Raw genomic sequence first — 26,943 nt, forward strand, 5'->3', positions numbered from 1 at the left:
CTCTTAGGGACATTGCCTGGATTTTAAGGTGCTTTGAACTTCTCTTAAGGTGTCTGCCTATACCTTTCTGAGACCCCTTTAGCATAAAATTCCCACTGAGATATTTCCCAAACTATAACATTCTTCCCTGGACACTGATCTCTCATATGCCATTCTCCAGCCCTCTCCCCTACCTTACCCATATCTAATTACACCAGATATCTAAGAAGGAAATTAAGTCCAAGTTGTGTTTAAAGTGGGGTGGTACTTGATATTTATGGATCCTTTTCACCAAAATAATGTTCTTCCTTTTCCATTTTCATTTTTACTATATACAGTCTCTCTATTGTGTAAAAAAAAAAAACCATCCCCCCAACCTCCATTCTACCAAGCACTGCTCCTTGAAAAAAATATAACACGAAGACCCCTGTATCAACTATACTGATTTTCTTTGTGGGTAGAATTTGGGGTTTTTTTTCCTATATTTGTGCATTTGCATTAATTTCCATTGACACTAGATTATAAACTCTTTGAGGACACAGACTTTCACTTTCGTATCCTCAGCTCCAACTTGCAAAGCATTTAATGAATGCTTGCTTCACTAATTAATGTGCAGACTTCACCTAAAAGAAGGCATGCACTCGTTTTTTGTCTTCTTACTCCTAGAGTTTAGCAGAGTTCTTGACAAAAAGTAAGAACAGAAGAAATGCTTTTCATTCACTCGTTCTTGCATGAATCACAGTCATATAACTTTACTTGAAGAACACTAGAATTAAAGAAATGTATTTCAAGGGTCAACACCTCCCAACCCCACCCCTATTCCACCCCTAGGCCACAAAAAAGTCCATCTATTTATATATTTATTTTTCATTTAGAGTGGAGATTAGTATTTGCATATCTATGGATCTGTTGTTACCCTCCTCTCCCAGGAAACTGCAAACTCTTGCTTTTTGTTTTTGTTTCTCTAGCAGAGCCTGATAAATAGTAAATGCTTAATAAAGCAGATTGAATTGAAATTTTGTCTGAATAAAACCTTGAATTTTTAAGAAAAGTTTCATTCCTAGACTCTAACTGCCTTGAGAGACACTAACATACATCATCTAAATTCTGTCTTCCATGCACATGTACCTGTGAATGGAATGGATGATCCTGTGGTAGTGGAATTGAAACTGAGTTCAACTTGAGCTCCGTTGCTTATTTTTTTATATGAACTTGGTCAAGTAACTTAACCTTGCCTGACAGCCACTTTCCTCATCTGTAAAATGGAGACAATAATATCTATACTATCGTTGAAAATTATGTTGACTCAGTTATCCACTGTTCCCAGCTCTGCTTATCAACTAAGTGTTGGGGAGGGTTTAGTGAGGAAGAAGACACCAAGTATGCAGCTTTGAGTATAACCTGATCTTTGTCATGTACCCCCACCTGCAAATTGTCATGTTCTTGCTCCCTTGGGGAGGAACTGAGAAGCAAGGGCCCAACCTCTTTGGCTGAGGTGGACCTATCTGGATTGTCTTAAAATTACCTACAAAAGCTGTCCCCACCTTGAAGTCATAACTGTTCTTCAGTGATCAGCCCTTCAACTTGTAATAAATTCCTTTAAATACTTTTTTTCCTGAATTTTGCCTCATTAATCAGGGTGAAAAGCCCAAATGAAGAATTTCCTTTCAACACTACCTTCTTCACATGGTTGTTGTGAGGAAAGCCTTTTGTAAGTCTTTAAAGTGTCATAAACGTGTGAGTTACTATTCTTAGGCTAAAGGACCACAAAGATATAAGAAAATCAGCACGGAAGGGAAATTATATAGGTTAAAGAAGTAATTTGATACAGGGAAAATGGAGATACTCTGGATTCAGGACCTGGCTTCACATACCACCTCCAATGTTTATAACCTGTGTGGCCTTGGGTAAGTCACAAACTCCAGGCCTTCATTTTCTCACTGGTAAAACAAGGGGATTTAACTAGATAGTTTTTCAGGTCATTTCTAGCTCTATTCCTATGAGCCTATAAAAGTGGACAGAACTAAGAGGAGCAGATATGAGCAAAGTGTCAGCATTGAAAAGATAATCAATTTTTACTTAAGGGAAAGCAGAACCAAGAGAACACAGCACAGAATGACAGCAATACTGTTTTAAGAAGAACCAAGTGAATACCTCATTTGAAGAAAGACGCTATTTACATCCAGAGGAAGAACTGATAAATAGATGTATAGAATAATTTTACATATATATCCTTGTTTTTGTGTCTAATGGTAGCTATCTGGGAGGGAGGGAGGGAGAGAGAAAAAAAATTTACGTGATAATTTTCATGCATATTTGAAAGGAGTAGAAAGTTGTGCATAGTAGATTTGCAGTTTCATGTGCAATCATCTTTTTTATTGTACTATGTTAGGGAAATGCTTGTTTTATTCCATAAACTAAAAAGAAAAAACAAACTTCTTATAAAGAAGACCCAAAAACTAAACAAGAAGTAACTAAAATGTGGTACTGAGGGGGCACAAAGTGACCTTTTTTTTTAGCTTAATCTATGCAGGAATCATTGAAATATAATTGCCTCCCACACCGTGATCTAAAACAAGGCAATAAAGAGGATATTTTTAGAAGTGGAAAGGCTTAGAATTTAGAAGATTTTTTTTCCCATTTGAGAGATAGAAGTGCATACCTACTCTGCCTATAATGTGTCCAAACATCTGAAAAACTTCTACTTCCACTTAATATTCCTCAGAATATCAAGCAACAGTATTTTTATTTCTGCTATCTGAAGAAAGCAATGCCTCTACCACACTGAAATAGCATTCTGTAATCTGACCTGTACCAAATATTTACATGTAATTTACTATGAGGTAGGTTGAACAACTTCATACGAATTCTAGTATTAGAGTAAAAATATTGCTAACGTCTTCATTGATGACATATCATCTGTCATAGCAGAACTCATTATAAGTAAATAAGTTTTCAGGGTAATTCCCACAACCATTCACTTCTTTTGGACCACGAATAATCAACCAGTATCTATGTATTTTTCCTTTACTTATTCACTACTCACTGTCTTCCTTCCTTGCATTTGACCTTCTACCCCCACTACCTCAAAGAAATGTTTCTGACCAGACCCCTACTGACCTTTTAATTGCCAAATCCAACTATCAATTTACAATGAACAAAGGTCTGGCTCTGGAGTTAGAAGACTTGCATCTAATTACTATGTCTAATGGTTACTCACCTGTGTGATTTACCTCCTTAGGCCTCTGTTTACTCATCTGTAAAATGTTAGGGTTGGACAGCCTTCATCCTCTTTGACCCCTTTGCTGCTTTTGACAGTTGGCTACTCCCTCTGCTCTAATGGACCTTTCCCCAAACACCCACACATTGCTCTCGCCATTCCCCCCCCCAAAAAAAAACAAAAACAAAAACAAACAGCTTTCCAGATACTCTTAAATCTCTAAGGAGTCCTTCTGCCCTCTTTTGCTACTACTTTCGTAAGTATTCACTCAAACATAAACTGCTTAAAGATGGGGGAATTTTTTAAAAATACATTTAAAGTCCTTTACATATAACAGGTGCTAAATGTTTGTTCATTTTAATTAAATTGAATTAATACATGATTTTTAAAATTTCTTCTGAATATTTGATTATATATCTACTTTACCATTTGCTGCTATGGCACTATTATGAAAATAGTTGTTTATGGAAGGGTAGTCAGCACCAAATATTTATAAAGCCAAAGTGTTTTTGAGCATATTGTGCGTGCATGAGCCAGCTAGGCCTCTACTATTTGCTAGCAGACCATTTATCATGGCTTAGCTAGTTAGCTTGAAAATTCAAAGAATGATATAGTGGATTACGTGTTAGACTCAGAATGAGAAAGACCAAAACTTAAATCTCTCCCCAGATATGTATTAGCTGTGTGACTTTGGGTGAGTCATTTAACCTCTCTAACCTTTAGTTTTTTTACCTATGAAATCAGGATAATAATAGCACCTACCTTCAGAGAGTAGATATGATGAATAGATGAGATAATATATGTAAAGTACTTTGAGAACATTAAGCACTATATACAATATAATTTTTTATTACCATGTGCTTCTTTGGTCATAAGTGAAAACAAGCAAAAAAAAAAGGATGAATACCAGTAAAAGTCTATCTGTCATCCCAGGGGGGGAAACATTAAAAGTGTATGCTTTGTTGATAGTTAGATAAGAATATCATTTTCAATTCAATAATTCAACATTTATTAAATACCTATTATGCACAAGGCATTAGTGCCTGGTATACGGTAAGTATAAATTTTAGCTAGGAGGAAGAGGAAAATGGGTAGTAGTAGTAGTAGTAGTAGTAGTAGTAGTAGTAATACAGTAACATAGAAATAAACTCTTGGCATCCTTCTATCCTAAAAGGGAGAGTCACTTGACTATAAATAAGAACTCGATCAGTTTGGCAGAAAGCAACACTTAAAAATTCTGCATTTGAATCAGAACTCTAAGAAAAATTTCAATAAATGCCGTGGTGAATAGTAAATATTTCTGTACTCCTATCTGGAATTGAAAGAACCTAAATATGCTAAGTAGGGAAGGAAGGGTGGGAGGAAAACTACTACAAAAATGAAAGCATTTTTTCTTTTTTTTCCCTCAATTTCATATAAAAACAATTTTTAACATTAGGGTTTTTTTTTTAATTTTGAGTTCCAAATTCTCTCCCTCCCTCTCTCTCTCTTCTCCCCTCCTTGAGAAGGCAGAGCAATTTGCTATATATTATAGATGTGCAGTCATGTAAGACACAGTTTTATATTAGCTATGTGTAAAGGAAAACAAACCAAAAAGAAAAAAAAAACAAGAAAAATATAAAGAAAGTTTAAAAAGTATGTTTTGATCTGCATTCAGACTTCATCAGTTCTTTTTCTGGAGGTGGATAGCATTTTTCTTCATAAAATCTTTGTAATTATATCACTATATTGCTGAGAATTGCTAAATCATTCACAGGTGATCATCATTTAAAAAATTACTATTCTGTGTACATATTCTCCTGGTTCTGCTCATTTCACTTTGTATCAGTTCATATAAATCTTCCCAGTATTTTCTGAAATGGCAAATTTTTTCACATGGTTCAGGGTAGGGGAAGAGTATAACAAGGACTGGTAATAGATTCCAGTCGTACAAGCTTGAGCAGTGTGCTCTACTGCCAACTCATGTGAGCTGCTTCCAGAAGGAGGGACCTGCCCTTCACTTATGAGCCCACCTAGAAATTCTGTGACAATCTCTTGTGCCCCTTAGATGATGATAAAAAGCATTTTCATTGGCTGCAGAGCCAGAAATGAGTAGGCAGGCAAAGATTTTAACAGAGCAAGTAACCTGAGTTCTCTCTTCCTTAGTGACAATGAGGCAAGAATTGTTGCAAGCCTTCAGGTGAGGGAGAGAACAGCAGTTGGAGAAACCACAGCAGGCTATTGCTTGTCATGGGTTTCCTTATTTCCCCATCGAGATCACCATGGAACCTTTAATAAATGGCACTCCTATTGCTTCTGTCTCTGATGTGTATTCTTCTTGGAAGAATATTTTATTCTTATTAAGAATATTTTTATATTCTTATTCCACAGGCATATGAAAAAATGCTTAAATCACTATTGATTAGAGAAATACAAATCAAAAAGACTCTGAGGTACCACATCATACCTATCAGTGACAAAACAGGAAAATGATAAATGTTGGAGAAGATGTGGAAAAATTGGAGCATTAATGCATTGTTGGTGGAGTTGTGAAATGATCCAACCATTCTAGAGAGCAATTTGGAATTATGCCCAAAAAGCTATAAAAATGTTCATACCCTTTGACCCAGCAATAGCACCTCTAGGGCTATATCCCAAAGAGATCATACACATGGAAAAAGGACCCAGATGTACAAAAATATTTATAGCAGCTCTTTTTGTGGTGGCAAAGAATTGGGAATTGAGGGGATGCCCATCAATTGGGGAATGGCTGAACAAGTTGTGGTATATGAATGTAATAAATACTACTGTGCTTTAAGAAATGATGAGCAGATTCTAGACTTTAGAAAACCTGGAAAGACTTGAATGGACTGATGCTGAGTGAAATGAACAGAACCAGGAGAACATTGTATACAGTAATAGCCACTTTGTGTGATAACTGACCTCGATAGACTTAGCTCTTCTCAGCAATGCAAGGATCTAAGACAACTCCAAAAGATTCACAATGGAAAATGTTATCCACATCGAGAGAAGAACTTTGCAGTCTGAATGCAGATGGAAGCATACTATTTGCTTTCCTTTTTTTTTGTTGTTTTGTCTTTCTACAATTCCTCCCATTAGTTCTAATTCTTCTTTACATCATGACTGATAGGGCGGGACCCAAGCCAAGATCTTCGCCCTTTGCCCCAAAGGAAATCTGACTCACAGGCCCCAGACCCTCATCTCCCTTTGAAAGCCTTAGGCTCCCTTTTGTCTATAAGCCCCAGAAAGGCCTTCTCTGGTCTCAGACTGTTCCTTATCGACTTCCTGTATCTCCTTTTGAAAGTCCTAGCCCCACCTTGATTTTGTGCAGATGCCTTTCAAACTTCTGCCTTCCTGTTCCCTCCATTATCTATTCCCATTGTCTATTCAATCTCTCTGACCTCCCCAATTAGAATTCTTACCTAGACCCTTTCCCCAACCCCCTTCTCTGGCCACCCAATGTTAACTTTAGTATTTAAGATCCACCTTGGCCCTCATTCAGATGCTGAGAATCTCACGCTCAAAAGGCTGAGAACTTTTCATGCCCACTCGTCTTTACGGGTGTCACCTGGTCAATGTGATTTATCACTAATAAACTTTTCCTCTGGCTGAAGAAGATTTGCGTTGAATTCATTCAGCAGGGCCCGGCACCGCGATCTTGGGGTCCCAGCACCCCAAAACCCCTAGACCTCTTCAATGACTAATGTGAAAATATGTTTAATATGAATGTAGAAGTAGAGCCTGTATCAGATTGCATGCTGTCTTGGAGAGGGGGGAAGAGAAGGAGGTGGAGAAAATTCAAAACTCAAATCTTATGGAAGTGAATGTTGAAAACTAAAAATTAATTAATTAATTAATTATGAAAGAAAGAAAGAGTGGAAAAACTGCCAGAGGTTGAGTATCAGGAATCTACAGAAGAGGGACAAAGCTGCAGCAGCAGCATCTATCATAGCCACAGTAGCTGAGCCTGGTGATTCGGGGGCAGAGTGACTTACTTGAGTCTTCCCAGTAGTGGATAAAGAAATTGTGTCCTATAAAGGATGATATAATAATAACAATAATAATGTTTACATAGTGTCTGCCAAGTGCCAGGCACTGTGTGAAGCACTTTACAAATATTATCTGTTTATCCTCACAATAACCCTGGGAGGTACGTGCTATTATTTCCCCCATTTTACAGTTGAGGAAACCTTGAGGCAAATAAAGATTAAGTGACTTACCTTGGGGCACACAGCTAGTAAGTGTCAGAAGTCAGATTTGAAATTGGGTCTTCCCAACTCCAGGTCCAGCCCTCTCTCCACCATGTCATCTCACTGCCTAACTTATCCTTCATTTTTGCAACACTTAAAAGTGAACTTGAAATTGTAGTAGCCACTTGAAGTTTGAGTCCACTTTCTCCAAGAACCAAGGTAATAGAGCACAGAGTGTGTTCCTATTGGGCCAAACTTAGAAGTTCCATGGGGTGAAAGAAAACTAGATAAGTGAAGTATCTGCTTGGCTATGTAGGGAGAATACTATACCAAAACAACAAATCACCATTTACAATATCATTTATTCCATATTTCCTGTCCTCTCTTCTTCCTTCCTCTTCCCTCCTGTCCCTTCCCCTCTCTTTCCCTTTCTTTTCCTCCTTTCCCTCTAAATCAGTCAAATATCACAGATTCCACAGGGTTTTTCTTCCTCTTATGTCTTGCACAACTTGATTATAAATATTATAAGGAAGATACTTGCTAGTATTTTCTATTTCTTTTATATCCATTAGCTATCTGGAAAAATACTGGGCATTCAATAAATTTTATTGGCTGACTAGGGCCAGCTTCCTGCCTAACTTAGAGAGTATAAGTCCCACACCCAGGCTGATTTCAGGAATGTTTGCAGGGGTTCTGTTGGAGGGTTCTAGAACAAAAATATCTACTCTACTGATCACCAAGAATCATTCTTTTGAATTAAAGTGACCATCTTCTTTTAAAATGCCAATCCTGAGATGAGATCCCTGAGGTCTGGCTGGGAAGGATTGCTGAAAGGTGATTGACCTCTCCGAAAGGAGAAGCTGAAGTACCAAAACAAACCTTAATAAGAAGTTGCCTAATTTCTCACACAGGATAGACAGAAAGTTTCTGTATCCCTTGGCAAAGGCATGAACATTTGAAATGAATGCAAGATTGTATAAAGTTTCTATGTATATTTTGATTTGAGAAATGAAAGCTTGCTGGAATCTAATATTAGTATGTGGTTTAGAAAAAAAACAATAAGGGGCAGTTAGGCAGTGAAGTAGAGTGATCTGTGAAGCCTGGAATCAGGAAGACCCAAGTTCAAATCTGGTATCAGACCCTTACTAGCTTGTGACACTAGACAACTCACTTAACCCTGTTTGCCTCAGTTTTCTCACCTGTAAAATGAACTGGAGAAGGAAATGCCAAGAAAACACCAAATGGGGTCATAAACAGTCAGGACTGAAATAATTGAGTGAGCTGATGACAGCAAACCACAGAATTAGGCTTATATAACTTAGAGTATATAACCAATTAGCAGCATTCTGTGACATTTGAATGGACTGAGGTAATATACCCTTTTATCCCACTGATGGTATGGAAAGTCCTTAGTTGTATATTGGGTACTTCCTCTGTTGGGTCTAGGACTGCTAAACAGGGCCTTGTGCCAGAGAGTTTTGTGTATTGGGCCTAGGTGGGATAGAGGTAGTTGAGTCTTTTTGTTAATCTTTCTGCAGCAGAAAGGGGGGATTGGAGGGGGTGGTGGAATTCAGCCAAACAACACACTTGAATAACAAGATTGTTTTTCCTCTTAATTATCCATGGATAGCAGCAGGGGGTAGTGGGAAAAGTATTGTATTTGGAATCAGAGGACCTAGGCTCAAATCCCAGCTCTAACACTTACTACCTGTATGATATCAGCTAAGTTACTTAACCTCTTCAGGCTGGGGTGTGTGTGTGTGTTTTCTATAACATAAGATGATTTCAAAGGTACCTTCTAACTCTCAGTCAATGATCCTTTGATCTACAGTACCCTAAAATTCAGGAAATTTATGAAAACTAACATTAGAAAATATGTCAACCTAGTCAGTCACACCTACTGAAGGAACTGGCATTATTCAATTAGCACCTCAGAGGCATCCAGTTTTTGTATAGGACTAAAATTAACAAGGGAGAGAGAGTCAGTGATGAAAATGAGTTCCTGAGAATCTCCTTGGAAGATAACAATGACAGGTCATCATTAAATGAGCTAACTTCAGATCTTGAAGTTGCAAAATGAACATCCCCACCCTCCCAAAGCCAATGCTATGAAGCATGGCCAATTATAGTCAACATGAATCAGCTTGTTGGGGCTTTAACAGCTATAGTCCGTTGTCATAGGTGAATTGGGTTGAATTCCAATGTCTGCCTAAATCTGAAAATAAACATATATTCAAATGATGGTAAATAATTACCTAATGGGAAACTTGTGTGTCCCACAGGACTGTCAAACTTCAGAAACCAGTTTAGACTGGTACCTCTGGCCCCTTTGGCTCCATCTCTCCCAACCAGCCACACAGAGATACACACACACTGCTACATATCTCAGAAGAATTCTTTTTGGCACAGTGGTCCCCACAGGAGTCCAGGTGAGTTGCTTAAATACTGATTATAACAATGTCCAGAAATGTCAGGCATCATTTCTGCAGGAGCCTGATAACTCTATCAGGCCCTGCTCATTCAAATCACTCCCAGAGGCCCACGTTTCATCTTCAGCTTGAGGCAGCCCTCAATGGTTGAACTGGGTATGAGAAATGGAGATAAGTGTTAACTATAATTATAGAATTATGTTTGTGCTGCTGCAATTAGGCTTGTGTCAGTGTTTCTATTAACCTTTAGGTTGCCAGTATTTTTCCACTTGGCGTTCAAAGTGAGTAATGTCATTTAAATACGGGGATGGGGTGTGGGGAAAAGGAAGAACCACACAAAACAACAGTCTGAGTTTGTGGCTCATGAAAGGGGCAAGAACTGACATCACTGGGAACTTGAGCTCTCATTTCTCCATCAAACAAGTAGAGCAGGCACTGGCACAAATTTACAAGGGTGGTTCCCACGCCACTCCATTTATTTCTCTGGTGTTGAAACCACTTCTGATAGTGAGCAGAAGCTCCTGCCTCAGGAGGACAATAGAATGTGAGAGCCAGAAGAGACTTCATTAGCTCAGCAGATCCATTCCAATGCTACCCATTACCCAATACCAGGTTAACTCATTCAAAAGTGGTGGCTGTACATCCCTTCTATGAAAATGACTGCAGCAATGAACAGGAGAAATTAATGCCTTCTCTTTATGTAACATCATATTTTTCAAATTACTTTTACATATTATTTAATGTGATCCTCACAACAACCTATGAGGAAGGTAGAAGATGTATTATTGTCATCATTTGACCAATGAGGAGATTGAAATACACCAAAGTTTTCCAGTTGGCCAAAAAGCCAAGTCTTTTCTGAGGCTATCAGTCCAGAACACCTTCTAACATGATAAACCAACCAGGATAAGGAGAGATCCTATCTTAACTAATTCCCTTATTTCATTCGCCATTATATTCTGATCATCAGATACCACACTAGTAAAAAACATCCCCCTTTTTCTGGGGTAAGAGGGGGAGAAGAAATTATGATTGTGCCGTTATCCTCAAGAACTATTTGATATAGGGTTGTTTTTCCCCTTTTTTTTTTTTCCTGTGAGGGATTTGGGAGATAAATGGTACCTAGCAATATATAGTTAACCCTCAAAAAAAGAATGAAAAGAAAGAAAAGAGGGGCAATTGAAGTATTTTAAATGTACAAAAGAGAAAAGAAGAAAGTACAGAAAGAAATACAAATCAGATAGCTTTAAAAGTAACATGTTGAATTAATTGTATACTTTTTTTAAAGCAAGGTTTTCATAATAGAGAGTCACGGTTTCCATACATAATCCTCTTTTTCTGCTCTACTCCATATATGGAAATGTTCCTTTTTTTGGTGTTTGTTAAGTTCAGAATTTTAAAAATTAAGTTTGAAGCAAGAAATATTTACATATACTTTGTGCACATAGTATGGATTCCTCTGTGTCCTTCAGTGACTGTTCCATCATCCAAATACTTAATGCTGAAGTTCTTCCTCCAACTCTCAATGCCACAAACATTTTTTAAGTGCCTGTGATATACTAAGTATTCTCCTTTAGGTGCTGGAAATACAATAATTACAAAGACAGTCCCTCCCTTCAAGGAATTTATAATCTAGCAGATGTATGAGTAATGGAAATGTAGAAGTATAATTTAAGTAAGAGTAGGATTAAGTACATAGCTGTGGTCAAAAAGAAGGGAAAGGCCACTTCCAGCTGGAAGGAAGAAGACAGTCCAGGGAAGGCTTCTTGAAGGAAGGGCATCTGAATTGGACTTTGAGGGAAGTGAATCATCCAACTAGTGAAGGCCATGGACAGGGCTGGGAGGGTAGAAGAGGGGTGGTGGTGAAGGAAGTCTACTCTAGACATGAGAGATGGCGTCAAGGTGTGAGATGACAAGAGGAAATTGGGAAACCAGTGAATAGTCTGATTTAGCTGAAGCAGAATAAAAGATATGAAATAAATAGCATGAAATATTACAAGAAAGATTAGTTGATGCTAAATTATTGAGGGCTTTCAAAATAAGGTGAAGTCTGTATTTTATTAGGCCCAATATGGAGCCATTTAGGGTTTTGAGCAAGAGAGTTATCATCAAGAACATGATTAGAACTATTATATCAAGAAGCAATGTGTAAAGGATGGATTGGCAAGGAAAGAAGCTTGAAGCAGGTAGAACAGTTAAGAGAGTATTATAACAGCCCAGAGAAAGGTAATAAGTGTCTAAACCAAGATGGTAGCAGTGGAAATGTAAAGGAGGGGAAGAACTGAGAAGTGTACTGTGCTTGGCCACTGATTGAAGGGAGACATTGAGAGAAAAGATGAAGTCTCAAGTCTGGGAAACTGAAAGAATGTAAAAGTAGTAGGAGTATCATTAACAAAATCAGGGAAGACTGACATACATGAATCACCTTGTATACCAATAGTTTACTGAATCTTGAATACTTTAAAATTTAAATTTAAGCTCACTTGAAAGCCTCTTGGGGATTAGCTGGCACTATAAATTGAACTTCTTTCTTACTGTATTTGATTTGTTGCATATAATCATGAATTTAGGCCATAATGTGTGATACCTTACCTATTCCTATACTCACCTCCTAAAAGAATCTGAGGATTTAGAAAATTACACTGATTTGTACCCACATACCCTACTTTTCTACTGATAAGGAGTTTAAAACTCTTATCATGTAAAGCTGATTTGAGATATTGTGATCAAATCACATCTTGAAGCTGGTTCACAGAGGCTGAACTAGCCTAAATTTCAAGTAAACATGGCTGTAATTCAAGCCAGTGTTTGCACAGGTCTGGGTTGAATTTCAGAAAAGGCAGGGCTAAATTTCAAATGGCCTTGTCCTAGATGAGGGTTCCCTTCAGGTTTAAGGATTTCATCTGAACTCGGTGAAGACGCAAAACTGGGAGTGGGAAAAGGGGGAAGGAAAATAGAGGGGGGAAAAAAAGTTGTCTGTTAACTAAATAAGAACAAATGTCATGAGATTTTCCTTATGTTTGGTCCGTGGAATGTGATCTGGACCCTTGAGTAGAAAGCTCCTTGTGAGTGATACCAAAAGGCTTAAGGCACAAAGCAGGAAAGAAGGTCCAAGTTCCATTCCCTGATTAAGACTTCCCCACCACTTCCTGTTTCCCATGCTCTCTCACCCTTCTGTGTACAAGCCAATGCAAATATATTCTACCTCTGGCAACAATTAGCACTATATTATTTATAGTCATACATCTGTCTAGATAAATTCCTAGTTTCTTTCAAGGTTCAGTTCAAAGGTCACCAACTATAGAACTCCTATCCAGATTCTCCCAGTTGGTGCTTTCCTATCCCTCTCTAATCTGGAAACTTTGTACATATTTGGCATTTACTCAGTTAATTACAAGATGAAACACAAAAGAGAAAATTCAAGTGGACAATATCTATCTTCGCTGAATATGAACCAAGTATAAATATAAGCATACTCTTTGATGGAAGGAATTGGCTGGAGATGGGATGGGACAGGGATCAAGAGAGTTGTTTTGTAATAAGTTAAAGGGACTAACCTGAACTCATTAAGGCACATGTTCCTTCTTTCCTTGTGCTCAATTTTAGTCTGAAGTCTGAAGCATATAATATACCAGGAAGTATGCCATTCACAAAACATTTGCCTTGGAACATGGCCGCCTCCATTTCCATGGGACATCAATACTCGCCTTTTAATTAAGTGCTAATCATTAGCCATAGTGCACAAACATTAAAATTTTAAATTTATACTGAGTACAAAGATAAATTTACAATTTACCTTTCACTCTCCACCCTCCAACCCATTCCAGCAACAAGATTTGATTCCTTTTATTTTTGCTTTTACATCTCTTTCACAATTATGCTGTACAACTTTAAGTTTCATGTTTTCTCATGTCAGCATCCTATGCATCAGATAATGCCATCTTTTCCATGGACTGGTTTTCAATACAATCCAAAAAAAATGTGGATTTGAATACAACTAATAAAAAAAAAGACATTACCTGCCATCAATAAGCTTACAATCTAAAGGGGGAGACAAAACATAAAAGGAGGCAGGAAAGGAGAGGATAAAGACCCCAGGGGGTATTCTGCATGGGTCCATAGAGTTGAAACCAGGCAGGGTAGTAGATGCAAGGATAAGTGGTTTGAGAGTCCAATTTCTGTTCTCTATAAAGGAAGGCATTAGGAGGAGTTTGATAATCTACCCTCCCACCCTCTAAACAGAGGGTTGAAGAGGCTGAGAGAGGTGAAATTAATCAAGGCTTGAGTTAGCAGCATGGTAGTGAGTTTAGAAATGATGAGTTTGTCCTAGGAGGGACAAAACCCAGGACAGCAGCAAGATGAATATATAATTTCTCCTTCCTCAGAATCCCAATTACATTTTCATTTGTTCTACTTGCAGTATACTTACCACACAGTGCCATACATTCTAGGTATTTAGGTACTTATCTTATTGCTCCTACTAGAATGCAAATTCCTGGAGAACAAAGACTATTTTACTCATTTTGCCTCTGCCTGAAAAATTGCTTTGCAAACAATAGGTTCTCAATAAATAGCAAATGAATGAATAAATATCTCTAGTCTGTTTTATATGGAACAATATTGAGCCCAGGGGGCCCCAGCTCTGGACTAATGTGCCACCTGGACTTATTCCTTGGGGTGTCTGACCTATAAAGAAAGGAGTCAGACCCTTTCCTACTGCTTCTAACTCTTTATGACCCAATTCCAGCTCTCTGGGGAAATCACTTAAAAATGGTTAGGTATGGTTCGTGTCTGATACTCCCCAAAGAGCAGTAGAAATAATAGTAGTGGTAGTAGTAGTAGTAGTAGTAGTAGTAGTAGTAGTAGTAGTAGTAGTAGTAGTAGTATAGTAATAATAATAATGGCCATATATGACATTTATTTAGTACTTTAAATTTGCTAAATGCTTTACAAATGTTAACTCATTTGATACTCACAACAACCCAACAACCCTGTGAGCAGATGCTATGATTAACTCCATTTTAAAGATGAGGAAACTGAGGCACAGAGAGTTTAAAAGGACTTTCAAGTATTCCTAATATAAGGACCAAAGCTGTAGAGAAACTGTGAAATATAAATATAAAAAGTAAACATGAATAAACAATGCTAAAGGACTAAGCAAGGGTAGATAAACTGCTTACATTGAAATACAGAAAGATGATACATGTCCCCTCTCAACTCTATCATTATAAGGGTTCAGAGAAGGAGTCCAATTAGACAAGGCTTAGCAGTAGTTCTGTTATGTCTTGATCTTATGGAAAGAGAGAAAGAGGAAATACATTAGAGGAGGAGGGCAAAGAAAAGGAAGGTTAGGGGAAAATATTTCATATAATCAGGGTTCACAAGTAGACTTCAAAACAAAGTGGGGGGTAATTGACACTTCACCTTCACTCTCATTTGACTGATCAAAAGAAGGAAAAATACACATGCATACCATGGTGAGGTGCAGAAATACATTTTACTCAACAGGGAAATAGGAGGGAAAGGGGAGAAGGAAGAAGGAAGGGAAATCAGAAAGAGGGTTGTTTAAGGGAGACATTAGTCATAAGCAAACTCTAAGGATGTACAAAAACATTTACTGCTCTGTTTGAAGCGGCAAAGAATCTGAAGAGATGTCCACAAGTTGGGGAATGGATAAATAAGTTGTGGTATATAAATGTGATGGAATAGTATTATGCTGAAAACTCTTATCAGCATAATGGCCAGTGATGATTCCAGAGGACTTATGACAAAAAACATGCCACTCACCTTGTTGTTGTTGTTGTTGTTGTTGTTGTTGTTGTTGTTGTTGCTGTTTGCCTTTCATTCTCAAAGAGGACCACGACATCAGGAAAGTGATGCCATGACTTTCAAGTGAATTGGATTTAAGGAGGGAGGGCTTTGCAAAGTCACTCTCTCCTCTGGAGCCATCTGGACCCAGTGCAAGACATAGATCAGGAAGAATGGAGATGACTCCCATTCACCTATTAATAGAGAGGTGAACGATTTGAAATACAGAATGAGACAATTTTTTGGGTCATGGTCAATGTGGAAATCGTATTTTATTCATTCTATATTGTAATGGGCTTGGTTTTTCTTTTGTTCTCAATTAGGGGGTGATGGGGAGAAGGTAGATCCTGGCTCATTAAAGCTAATTAAATATTTTTTAAAAGCAAAACAAAAAATAAAACTCCAAAAGACTCATAAGTACGTATTACCAAGGAATTAAAACATGAAATAGTAACCTCTAACTCCTATTAGATTCTCCTGGGTGATCAATACTTAAGCTGCCAAAATGTGAAAAAAAAAGATAGGACTACTATATGGTTAGTTCAATTCAGCTCAGTTATATCTAGCCAAAAAAATTCCCTTGAGGTCCACTTGAATTAGCTAAACAAGTCAGGGCTTAGGCTCATCCTTCTATCAGCAGTCAACTTTTCTGAGAAGGATGTGATAGTAGAAAGCACCTGCTGCTGTCAGTCACTTATGACTGAGGGATTTATGTGCTTTTGACTTCTCAACACATACAAGGGTTGCCTCCAAGGCTGGAAGCATACATCTCAGGATCATCATTCAGTTACTCATACTCACCAAATGAAACAAACAAACAAAATACAAACAGAAGACGCAGCCAGGGAGATCTTATTGGAACCTCACAATAGCCATGTCAGGTAGGTGCCATTGTCATACCCATTTTTCAGATAAAGAAATTGATGTTCAGAGAGAATAAGCAATTTGCCACAGAGTATGTCTCAGTTATAATATAAACCCAGCTATTCCTGATTTCAAATCTAGTATTCTATCTGCAATGTCATATTGCCTATCATAAAGGCTGTAAATCCAATTTCCAAATTTCTTTAAAAAGTGATCATTTAAAAAAAATTTTCAATTAACAAGAATGTTTCCCCTTCTTTCCAAAAACAAAAAGAAAACCCTTGCAACATAGTTTAGAAAACAAATTCTTGCATTGGCTGTGTCTCAAAAAAAAGTTTCATTTTGCACCCAGAGTCTGTCTTTATCATCACTCCTCTGGAATCATATTTGAACATTGTATTGATCAGAATTCTTAAGTGCCTCGAAGTTACTAAATATACATATATATATATGTATATATATATATGTATATATATATGCATATATATAGATATATAAAAATTAATTAGGTTGATCAATCAACAAGTATTTTATTAAGTGTCTACTATGTATGAGTAATTATGATAGGCTCTGGGTATACAGAACCAAAAATGAAATAAGCCCTGCCCTCAAGAGCTAAGCTGTCAAACTCAAATAGAAAAAAAATCCACTAAGCCGTACATAAGATTTCCTGAGAGCCTCATGTTGACTTAGAAAACCACATATTACCGTACATGTATTTACCTATGTCAAATTGTTTGCCTTCTCAATGAGGAGGGGAGTGAAGAAAGGGAGAGAATTTGGAACTCCAAAAAATTTTTAAATGTTAAAATTGTTTTTATGTGTAATAGGGAAGATAAAATATTAAATTTAAATTTCAAAAAAGAAAAACACATATTAGCATTATGTCCTATTATATTTTTATTTATTTTTTTAAAATATTTCCCAATCACATTTTAATCTGGTTCAGTCTTGAAGACTCCCAAGTATTGCTGCACTGTGAGCTAGGTACTCTAAAGGACAGCATTTGATGGAGCAGAGATGATATGTACAAGTATAAATATATACAAGGCATATTAACAAAATTAGTTAACTTTAAAAAAGGCTTAGTATATTATCTTATCACTCATTCATTAAAAAGGTATTTATTGGGTGTCCACTATGTAATTAGCCTTCATGGTATTTGGCAGTTACCACATCAAGAGAAATATTACACATAGAGTGGTAGATTTTCTTATGAATAATTTTCTGTTTTTCAGAAGCATCACTTTGTGTGGTATATTCTCCTGTTGCAAGTTAAATAACCATAAATATGCCAATTTTCCCATCATGATGATGAAAAGAGATGACAAGTCATCTAGACAAGTCATTTAGCCTCGCTTTGCCTCTATTTCCTCATCTGTAAAATTAGGGAGTTGAATCTGATAGCCTTTAAGGTACCTTTCACTTCTAAAATTATGATCTTATTTTGGACCAAGCTTGGTTGTTATAATTTCACAGTCTTACTCCCAGTTCTGAGCTCATTCCTCTCCATACTTCCTCTTCCATGCCCCATCTCTTTCTCACTCCCACCCTGGAATTCAAACTTTTAAAGCACTATCTGCCCCAAAGCCCTCCCTCTGAGTGGATGACTCCTTCATTTAAAGAAGGTGTTAATTCCAGCTATGACTCATACCTCTCCAGGTAACACCTCAGCCTTCTTCTATCAATCTGGTCTCCTGCTCAGGGTACCTTTGTGTACTCCTCTTGTTTTCAGCTTCTTTTTATGTGTTTTCTTCCCTCATTAGAATGCAACCTTCTTGATGTGAACTGGTCAAGTCATTTTCTAAGGCAATTTGAAATTATTCTCCAGATATGAATACCTTTTGTTACAGATATATCAGTTGCTAGATCTATGCACCAAAGAGTTCAGAGAAAGAGGAAAAAAACTTATATGTTTAATATATACATATATATGTACATATATATGTATATATGTGTGTGTATATATGTATATATATGTATGTATATGTATATGTATATGTGTGTGTGTGTGTGTGTGTGTGTGTGTGTGTGTGTATCAGCTCTTTTTGTTGCTGCAAAGAATTAGAAACCAAGGAGGTACCCATGAATTGAGGAATGGCTGAACAAGTTATAGTTTATCAATGTGATAGAATACTATTGTACAATAAGAAATGATAAAGAGGAGAAACCTAGGAAGACTTGTATGATGCAAAGTGAGTGAGCAGAACCAGAAGAGAATAATTTATACAATAACAATGATATCATAAAGACAAGCAACTTTAAAAGACTTAGAGTATCTGATCAATATATTTTATATAATATATGTTTACATGTACATACATACATATATACATATAAAATGAATTTTGCTATTCATGCTTTCTCAATGGAGTGGGAGGGAAAGAATCCAGAACTGAAAATAAAAAAAAAATTTAAAGAACATAAGCTCCTTGAGGGCAGGAACTGTCTTTCTGTTTTTATTTGTATTTCTATTGCTTAGCACAGTGCCTGTCACATATTAAATGCTTAATAAATGCTTATTGACTTGTTGATTTTCCATATATTGCAATGATGGGACATTTATTTGATTCTTTAAGGCTTATAAAGTACTTTTAGTGCATTATTACATTTAAGTGCATTATTACATTATTACAGCCCTATGAGATAGGTATTAGGAATAACACTATCTCCATTTTAAAGATTAGGTGAACTGAAGCTCAGGGAAGTTAAGCATCTTAGCCTCTGACATAGCTAATTATCAGAGGGAGAATTTGAACCCAGGTCTTCCTGTTTCTCAGTCCCACACTCTATCCACTAAATTCTAGTAACTCAGAGATGCATTCAAGAGTAAACAGGGATCAAAGAAAAGATGGCAATAGACAATGAGAAGCCAGAATGGGGACACTAACATAACATACTTGAATTTCAACCATTAGCTAGAATAAATCGTAAGTACAGATTTAATATTGACTTCTAAATGACATTTTCCAGCAGAAAAACTAATAACAAAAATATGAATTCAGAGAAACTATCTTAGCCTGGTTTTAAACAGTTTAGATCAATTTAGACTATAGCCACACAAACAAGCATAGCCTAATTGAATGTGGTTGAAAGTTTAGAACAGTCTAGTGTGCTGCTGTAGTCAATCTAGGGCTATCTGAGCATCAAGGAACCAGGATGTACCAGTCCCTGACACTGCTGAGATCATCTTTCAGAATTTCAGTATTACAAAATCAGACCTAGCAAATCTTTCAGTCACAAGCCATTTAGCCACAGGAATGTAGAGCTAGCCATAGGAAAGTGAAAGCAATGAACAAAATGAATTTGAATACAATTTAAAGACTACTTTTTTCCCCTAAATTACCCTGATGGTTGAGGGAAAATGTTTGGGATTCAACCACTCTAATAGCTCCTTATTCAAAAAATTTTTGCTTATCCCAGTGAGACCACAAGTGCCATAAAGCAAAGAGGATGTCTCAAATTTTTCTATATTCTTGACAATGCCTAACAAAGGGCTTTGCACATAGTTGGCTCTCAATAAATAGCTGAGTCATTCATAGCTGATTATCACACAGTGTTCCTGATACTGTATACAATGCTTGCCTAATTCTGCTCACTTCACTCAGCATCAGTTCATATAAGTTTCTAGGGGTTTTTTTTTCTGAAATCTGCCTGTTCGTCATTTTTTTAAAACATTTTTTTTTATTTTTTTAAGGCAGTTGGGGTTAAGTGACTTGCCCAGGGTCACACAGCTAGTAAGTGTCAAGTGTTTGGTCTGAGGCCAGATTTGAACTCAGGTCCTCCTGATTTCAGGGCCAGTGCTCTATCCACTGCACCACCTAGCTGCCCCCGTTCATCATTTCTTATTGCACAACAGTATTGCATTATATTCATATACCACTGCTTGTTCAGTCATTCCCAAATTGATGGGCATCCCCTCAATTTCCAATATTTTTCTACCACAATAAGAGCTGCTATAAATTTATAATGTTTGTACATGTAGGTCCTTGTCCCTTTTTTTATGACCTTTTTGGGATACAGACCTAATAGTGGTATTGTTGAATAAAAGGGCAACATTTTGGTTGCCCTTTGGACATAATTCCAAATTGTAGTCCAGAATGGTTGGATTAGTTCACAACTCCACCAACAGTGCATTAGTGTTCCAGTTTTCCCACCTCTTCTCCAGCATTTATCATTTTCCTTTTCTGACATATTAGACAATCTGATAGGTGTGAAGTGGTGCTTCAGAGTTGTTTCAATTTGCATTTCTCTAATCAAAAGTGATTTAAAGTACTTGTTTTAGTGTTTAATTAATAGAAGGATAATTGCTTTAAAAAAAGGAAAAAAAACTGGCTAAGTTCCAAAGCTTGAAATACAGCTTTTTACTTTCCCTGTTTTCCATATTTTATTAATTTCTCTTTCCAATAAGCAGATTCACAAACATGGTTTCTTATATTAGTTTGGAGGACAGGGAAAATATGGTATGAACTTGGCTAAACAGCTTAGCCTAAAATTAATAAAAATTTTAAAACTGCTTTTAAGAACAAACTAATGGCTAATTTAAAAAAAAAAAATTGGTTCCAGACTGAGACCTTGTATAACGAGTTTCAGTCTGGAGGAAAAAAAAAAGTATGCTTCAGTTGTAAACCTCTGAAAACGGAAGATTTAATGGAATTTCAGACAGGCCATTAATTGTAACAGTGCCAATATAATAACAAGGAAATTAAAATATGTATAAACCAAACAAGCTCAAAAACTCTTAACTCTCTATTTGAAATTAAATTTTCTCTAGCGTATTTTTGGTATCATGTTAAATGCTAAAACACACAGTCAGAAAATCCCAATGTTGAATAAAATAAATTCTACCTCAATAGCTTAAACTCTGGATACAATTTTTGTGACTATATAAACCAGTAATTAGTCTAAGCATCAAAAAAAAAAACCTTGAAGATAGGTTTATAAGAATTTTTAATGAATTCTGAGGATTTTTCTGGTTACTTTTTTCTCATGGAAAGATATTTTGGGGGGTTAATTTGAGGGTTTGTGTGACTTGTATTTTCAAAGAAATTGAGAACAACAAAATAGCAGAAAAGAGTGTGGATAGAATTGGTAAATACATGTAGCCTACAACAAAAAAGGAAAGACAGTCTATGGATAGAGTTAGAGCAGTCTTTCTTGGTATCATTAACTAAATGTGCACTTAAGAGCTTATGAAAAAATAACCTGTTAACATTTCTTGAACTCATGTTTCTTTTGTCTATGTTTTCAAAATGTTCAGAAGAATCAAAGTTTGAGTCCCTTTAAGGGGTCTTAAGGTCCCTTTAAGAATCCAAGTGGTTGGACAGCTAGGTGGTACAGTGAATAGAGCCCCAGCCCCGGAGTCAGGAGGGACCTGAGTTCAAATCTGGCCTCAGACACATAACACTCACTATGTGTGACTCTGGGCAAGCCACTTAACCACAACTACCTTACAAAAAGAAAAGAAAAAGAAAGAATCCAAGTAGTTGCACACGCCTGTATCCCAGATACAAAAGAGGCTGAGGCTGGGAAATCTTTTGAACTCTGGAGTTCTGAGCTACATTGACCTATGCTGGTACATACTGAGTGTAGTATCAATATGGAGAGCCCCAGGAGCAAGTGGTGACCAGGTTGCCTAAAAAGTGTTGAACTAGCCCAGGTCAGAAGTAAAACATGCCAATGCTTCCCTGCCAATCAGTAGTGATAATTAATAGTAATGTTTGGCCCATGAGTAGCCCCTGCACTTCTAGCCTGGGTGAAATTGAGAGACCCAGTTGGAAGATGAAAGAACAAAGATGAAGCAGAAAAGGAGAAGGAAAGGAAGGAGGAGAAAAAAAGATTAAGAGAAAGAAGAGGTGGAAAAGGAAGAGGAGGGAGAGAAGGAAGAAGAAATGAGGCAATGTGGCATAGATAAAATGCTGAACTTGGAGTATGGAAAACATGAATTCAAAATCCACCTCTTACATTAGCTCTGTGACCATGTGTAGCCAAGATCACCATTTTCCACATTTATAAAATAGAGATAATAATATTGCATCTGTAGTAATATTACCTTATACAGTTGTTGTAAGGTTCAAATGAGGTGATGTATGTAATAGTCATTGAAAAGTTGAAAGCCTTATATATGTGCTAACTTGTCATCATTTATCTAAATAAAAGAGCTATAATTTAATCAGTTAGTAAGATTATAAGGACATGAAGTTTTTTAATTCTTCCATTTAAATAGCAGTTCAAAGCCTTTTAAAGGATGGAGAGGCAAGGGGAAAGATGCAAAAATTTCAGTATCCACATGGTTGTAGTAATGTCTTAGACCAAACAGAAAGGTGAAGAGAGCTGAGAAAATGTGGGGAAGATTGAAAGAGATTTATAGGAAATAAGGTTTTTTTTTTAAAAAGTGGTGACTTTCTCTTCTGACTATGAAAAGTTTGCATTTTTACAGTGCATCCATGACACTTTGTCATGTTGGATATAATTAGAGGAAATATTGAGAGGTACAAAGTGATGGCTCAGAAATTAAAATATGAGCTATTCAGTAGATGGTTTATCATTCATAAAATCCTTGAGATATTAAATTAGTATATCAAATACCTATCTTGTATGAGAACATTGTATGGAGAGTGAGAAATGACCTAACAACAGGTTATTCTTCTTTCTAGGAATGTAACTTTGCAAAGCTGAATCAAGTGGGAGGATGAAAAATAACTTTGAAATTCATACTTGATTCTTCCATCATTTTGTGTCAATCCTCTTGCCTAGAATAGAATCATAACTTTAGAACCTGAAGAGACTTCAGATATCATCTGGTCTATTCATTTTATAGATGAAAAAAACTGAGGCTCAGAGGATTGGAATGGCTATATAATTCAATTCAATATGTATTAAGTACCTGTTATGAAAAGCACAGTACCAGGCATAGGGGAATTAAACAAAAAGCAATATAAACAAGGAGTTAATATTCTACACAGTGAAATAAATGCCATATTAGGGATTTGATCCCAAATCCTCTCACTTCAAATTCAATATTCTTTACACAATACCCTGAATACATTTCTCTCAGCCTAGGATAAACTGTTTATGGTTCAAAACAAGCGTGGCTCATCCCATGCCCATATCTACCACAATAATAATAATAGCAGCTTCTACTGTGTAGCACTTTTTTCACTGAAACCTTTTGAGGTACCTGGTACAAGTATTAGTATTCCCATTTTATAGAAGAAGAAACTGAGATTCATTCAGGTTGTGACTTAGCCATGGTTACACAGCTAGTTAGCCAGGTATCATGCCAAGGTCCAACTGACTCCAAATTTTACATTTGTTCCACTATACTACATTGCCTTTCACAATAACCTCACTGCTTCTTGCTTCCACAGCTTCCTGGAAATACAAACTATAGCTTTCTAGCCAAACACAGTTGGGAAAGGTGACTTCTAGTGACAGCAGCAAATCAAGGCTTTATCTCCTCTTGAACTAAGTGCTGCTGCTGTGCCAGAAAGGAAGAGAGGAAACAAGCGTTTGTTAAGCACCTATTATGTGCCCAGCGCTGCTAAACACTTTACAAATAGTATCTTATTTCATCCTCACCACAACCCTAAGTGGCAAGTGCTATTATCCCCATTCTACAATTGAGGAAACTGAGGCAAACAGAGCTTCAGTGACTTGTTCAGGGTTACACAACTGGTAAATTTCTGGGACTGAATTTGAACTTAGGTCTTCCTAACTCCATGCTCAGTGTTCTATTTACGGTGCCACCTAACCGCTGAAGTCAAGTCCCATAAGGCCTATCTTCAGGATATAAAATGAATCCTCCACAAAACCAGGAATCATAAGGAGTTCCAAGAGGGGGCTAGCAAGAATCACATCTGAGCTTTAGGCCACAACAGTTCAGAAGAGGCATAATCTCAATTTGTGGATTTTTACATATTCGGACAGTAAATTCCCTTACTCCCATTTCTTCAGCTCGAGAGCTCCCTCATGGTTCTCCATGGCAACAGCTGAAACCAGCAACTGCTTTTCCACTTACCTCCCCTATAATCCCCACCCTCACACCCCTCTAAGTATTCTTTTAGTAATAGAAGTCCTTTCTGGGGATAGCAAAAATGTGGCCTGGGGTCCATTAATCAGTAGGTGACCACTCATTAAATCACTAGCACCATAGTGCAAATTAGTTTACCAGATCACTTCCCCACAACTGGAGGGCCTTGCTTTCATAAAATGTGTATTTCAAGTGTTTGTTCTTTCAGTTGTCCAGAAGACTGAGGTAGGTGAGGAAATATTTTTAATACTAAAACCTCCCAAGGAAATGAAGGCTAGAACAATCAGTCACTAAAAAAGCTATTTTAACTAGATGAGAGTGACGGGAGGGCCCAACTCTATTTAAGGTGTGGGGCAAGGCAGTCAGCCAGCTCTGTCTTTAGACTTAAGAAAAGGAATGAAACAAAAACTGGGAAGGCAAAGATGACTAAGATACCATAGGCTCACTATGACAATATTGTCTAAGATTTAAACATGCAGTTTGATTTAACTCTTATTTTTAAATTGGCCCTGGCCTTTGCTTAGTATTATTTTTAAGATTATTTTCATGGTATGAGATCATCTCAGAGTTGGAAGGAAGGTCACAGGTCACCTGATTCATTTTGAGCAGGGAAACTTTTCTACAAACATTCCCAAGAACTGGTCATATATTTTTGATAGGAAAAAATGGTTTTGTGCATATGATATAACAAAAAATTTCAGAAAATTCATAGATAAAAAGGTTAACTCCCTCGTCTATCACTTGTCTCTGGTAAAAGTTTATATGGAATATCCATCCAGAAAAAAAACAATGTGCTCTCTCCCTTGAAATGTCATCTAAGCTTTTCCAAGTAGACCTCTGTCAAGTCCGGCCTCAGACACTCACTAGTTGTGTGAGACTGGGCAAGTCATTTAACCCCAATTGCCTCAAAACAAAACAAAACAAAAAAAAAATTAATAAATCACATATACACACACACACACACACACACACACACACTCCAAAAATCTGTGGTCTGCATGTTTCTTTTGTAATGTCTTCCATGTCTCTCCATGATAAGATGACAGGTTAAAAAAAACCTGGAAAAAGAAAATGGGTAAAAGCCTTTCAAACTTCATCTTCTTTCCTTGTTGCTTGTTGTCTCCTCTTCCTCCTCCTCAGACTCCTTGGAAACCACCTTGACCTCTAAAATTTTCTTAGCCTCTACCATCAAAGCCACCTAGGTCTCCTCTACCCCATCATCTGCTATGGAAGCCCCCACTACTATCATCACCACCATGACTACCACCAGACTTCCAAAGCCATCGAGTTTGGCCCACTCCAGAATTACTTTCCCAATCTTCCATGGCCTCTTTCATAGATTTAGCCTCTTCTTCTGAGATGAGGTCTACTAAATCAAAACCCTTTAAACTAAACCCTCTAAATAACCCTTTTTCCCTGTCTGTGATTAGCCTGGCACCAACAGATTCATGAAATGAATCCTTCAGTGTTTCTTCTGTTGCCTCTTCAGAGAGATCTTTGATGAACAATGTTTTATAGAACTGGCTCCTTGGTGCTGCATTAGTTGTCTTCTGTCCCTTTAGCTCCAGCCAGATGGTTCTGCCTTCAATTTCTATATTGTTACAAGACTTTAAAGCTTCTTTCATATCTTCTCCAGAGGCAAATTCAATGAACTCATGCCTACCATTTAGATTGGTTGTTTTGGGGCAAGAGCTGATTGACAGTCACCTTCAGAAATACTTCTGGAAGACTTTCTTCAGTGGTGCTATAGGTGAGGTTATTTGGCACCAGGGTCTTTTAAGTTTGCAGGCGGCTTGCTGATACTCCCACTCCAGGAATTATTCTTCCCACCTCTTGAATTCTCTTGTCCTTGACTTTTATTCCCCATGCAGTTTAGAACGAGCACCTGACCATTAATTTTGATCCCCTATTTCCTTCCAAGGCCTTGTGCACATTTGCTTCTGTCTTAAATTCAAAATAAGAAATTCCTTTGGGTGTCCCATTCTTGATGCAGACCAGTCTAACTTCAATAGCATCTTCAAACATTTTCTTGAGTTCCCGCTGAGTTACTTTATAAGGCAGATTCTTAAAAAAGAGCATCCTTGAGGGCGGAGCCAAGATGGCAGAGCGAAAGCAATGACTTGCTTGAGCTCTCTTCCAAACCCCTGCAAACACTCATAAAAAAAAATGGCTCTAAACAAATTCTGAAGCAGCAGAACCCACAAAAAGACAGAGTGAAACAAATTTCTAGCCCAAGACAACCTGGATGATTGATCAGAAAGGTGTATCACACTGGGCTGGGAGCCCTGAGGACTGAATCTCGGGCAGCTATGGAGGTTTCCAGACTCCCCAATCCACCAATACCAAAGACAACTTAGAAGGTCAGTGGGAAAAGTCTATTTCTGTCAGTGCTGAGAAAGGAGGGCAGGGTTTCAGCTCCAT

At 37.2% G+C, this 26,943-nt stretch overlaps 1 pseudogene; it reads right to left on the reverse strand.

The window, feature by feature from the left end:
- LOC110223792 (uncharacterized) overlaps positions 1–26,943 on the reverse strand; it is a 55,054-nt pseudogene that overhangs the window by 13,959 nt on the left and 14,152 nt on the right.

Source organism: Phascolarctos cinereus, unplaced genomic scaffold (genome assembly GCF_003287225.1).
Source record: "Phascolarctos cinereus isolate Bilbo 61053 unplaced genomic scaffold, phaCin_HiC Scaffold_726;HRSCAF=1367, whole genome shotgun sequence".
Lineage (NCBI taxonomy): Eukaryota > Metazoa > Chordata > Mammalia > Diprotodontia > Phascolarctidae > Phascolarctos > Phascolarctos cinereus.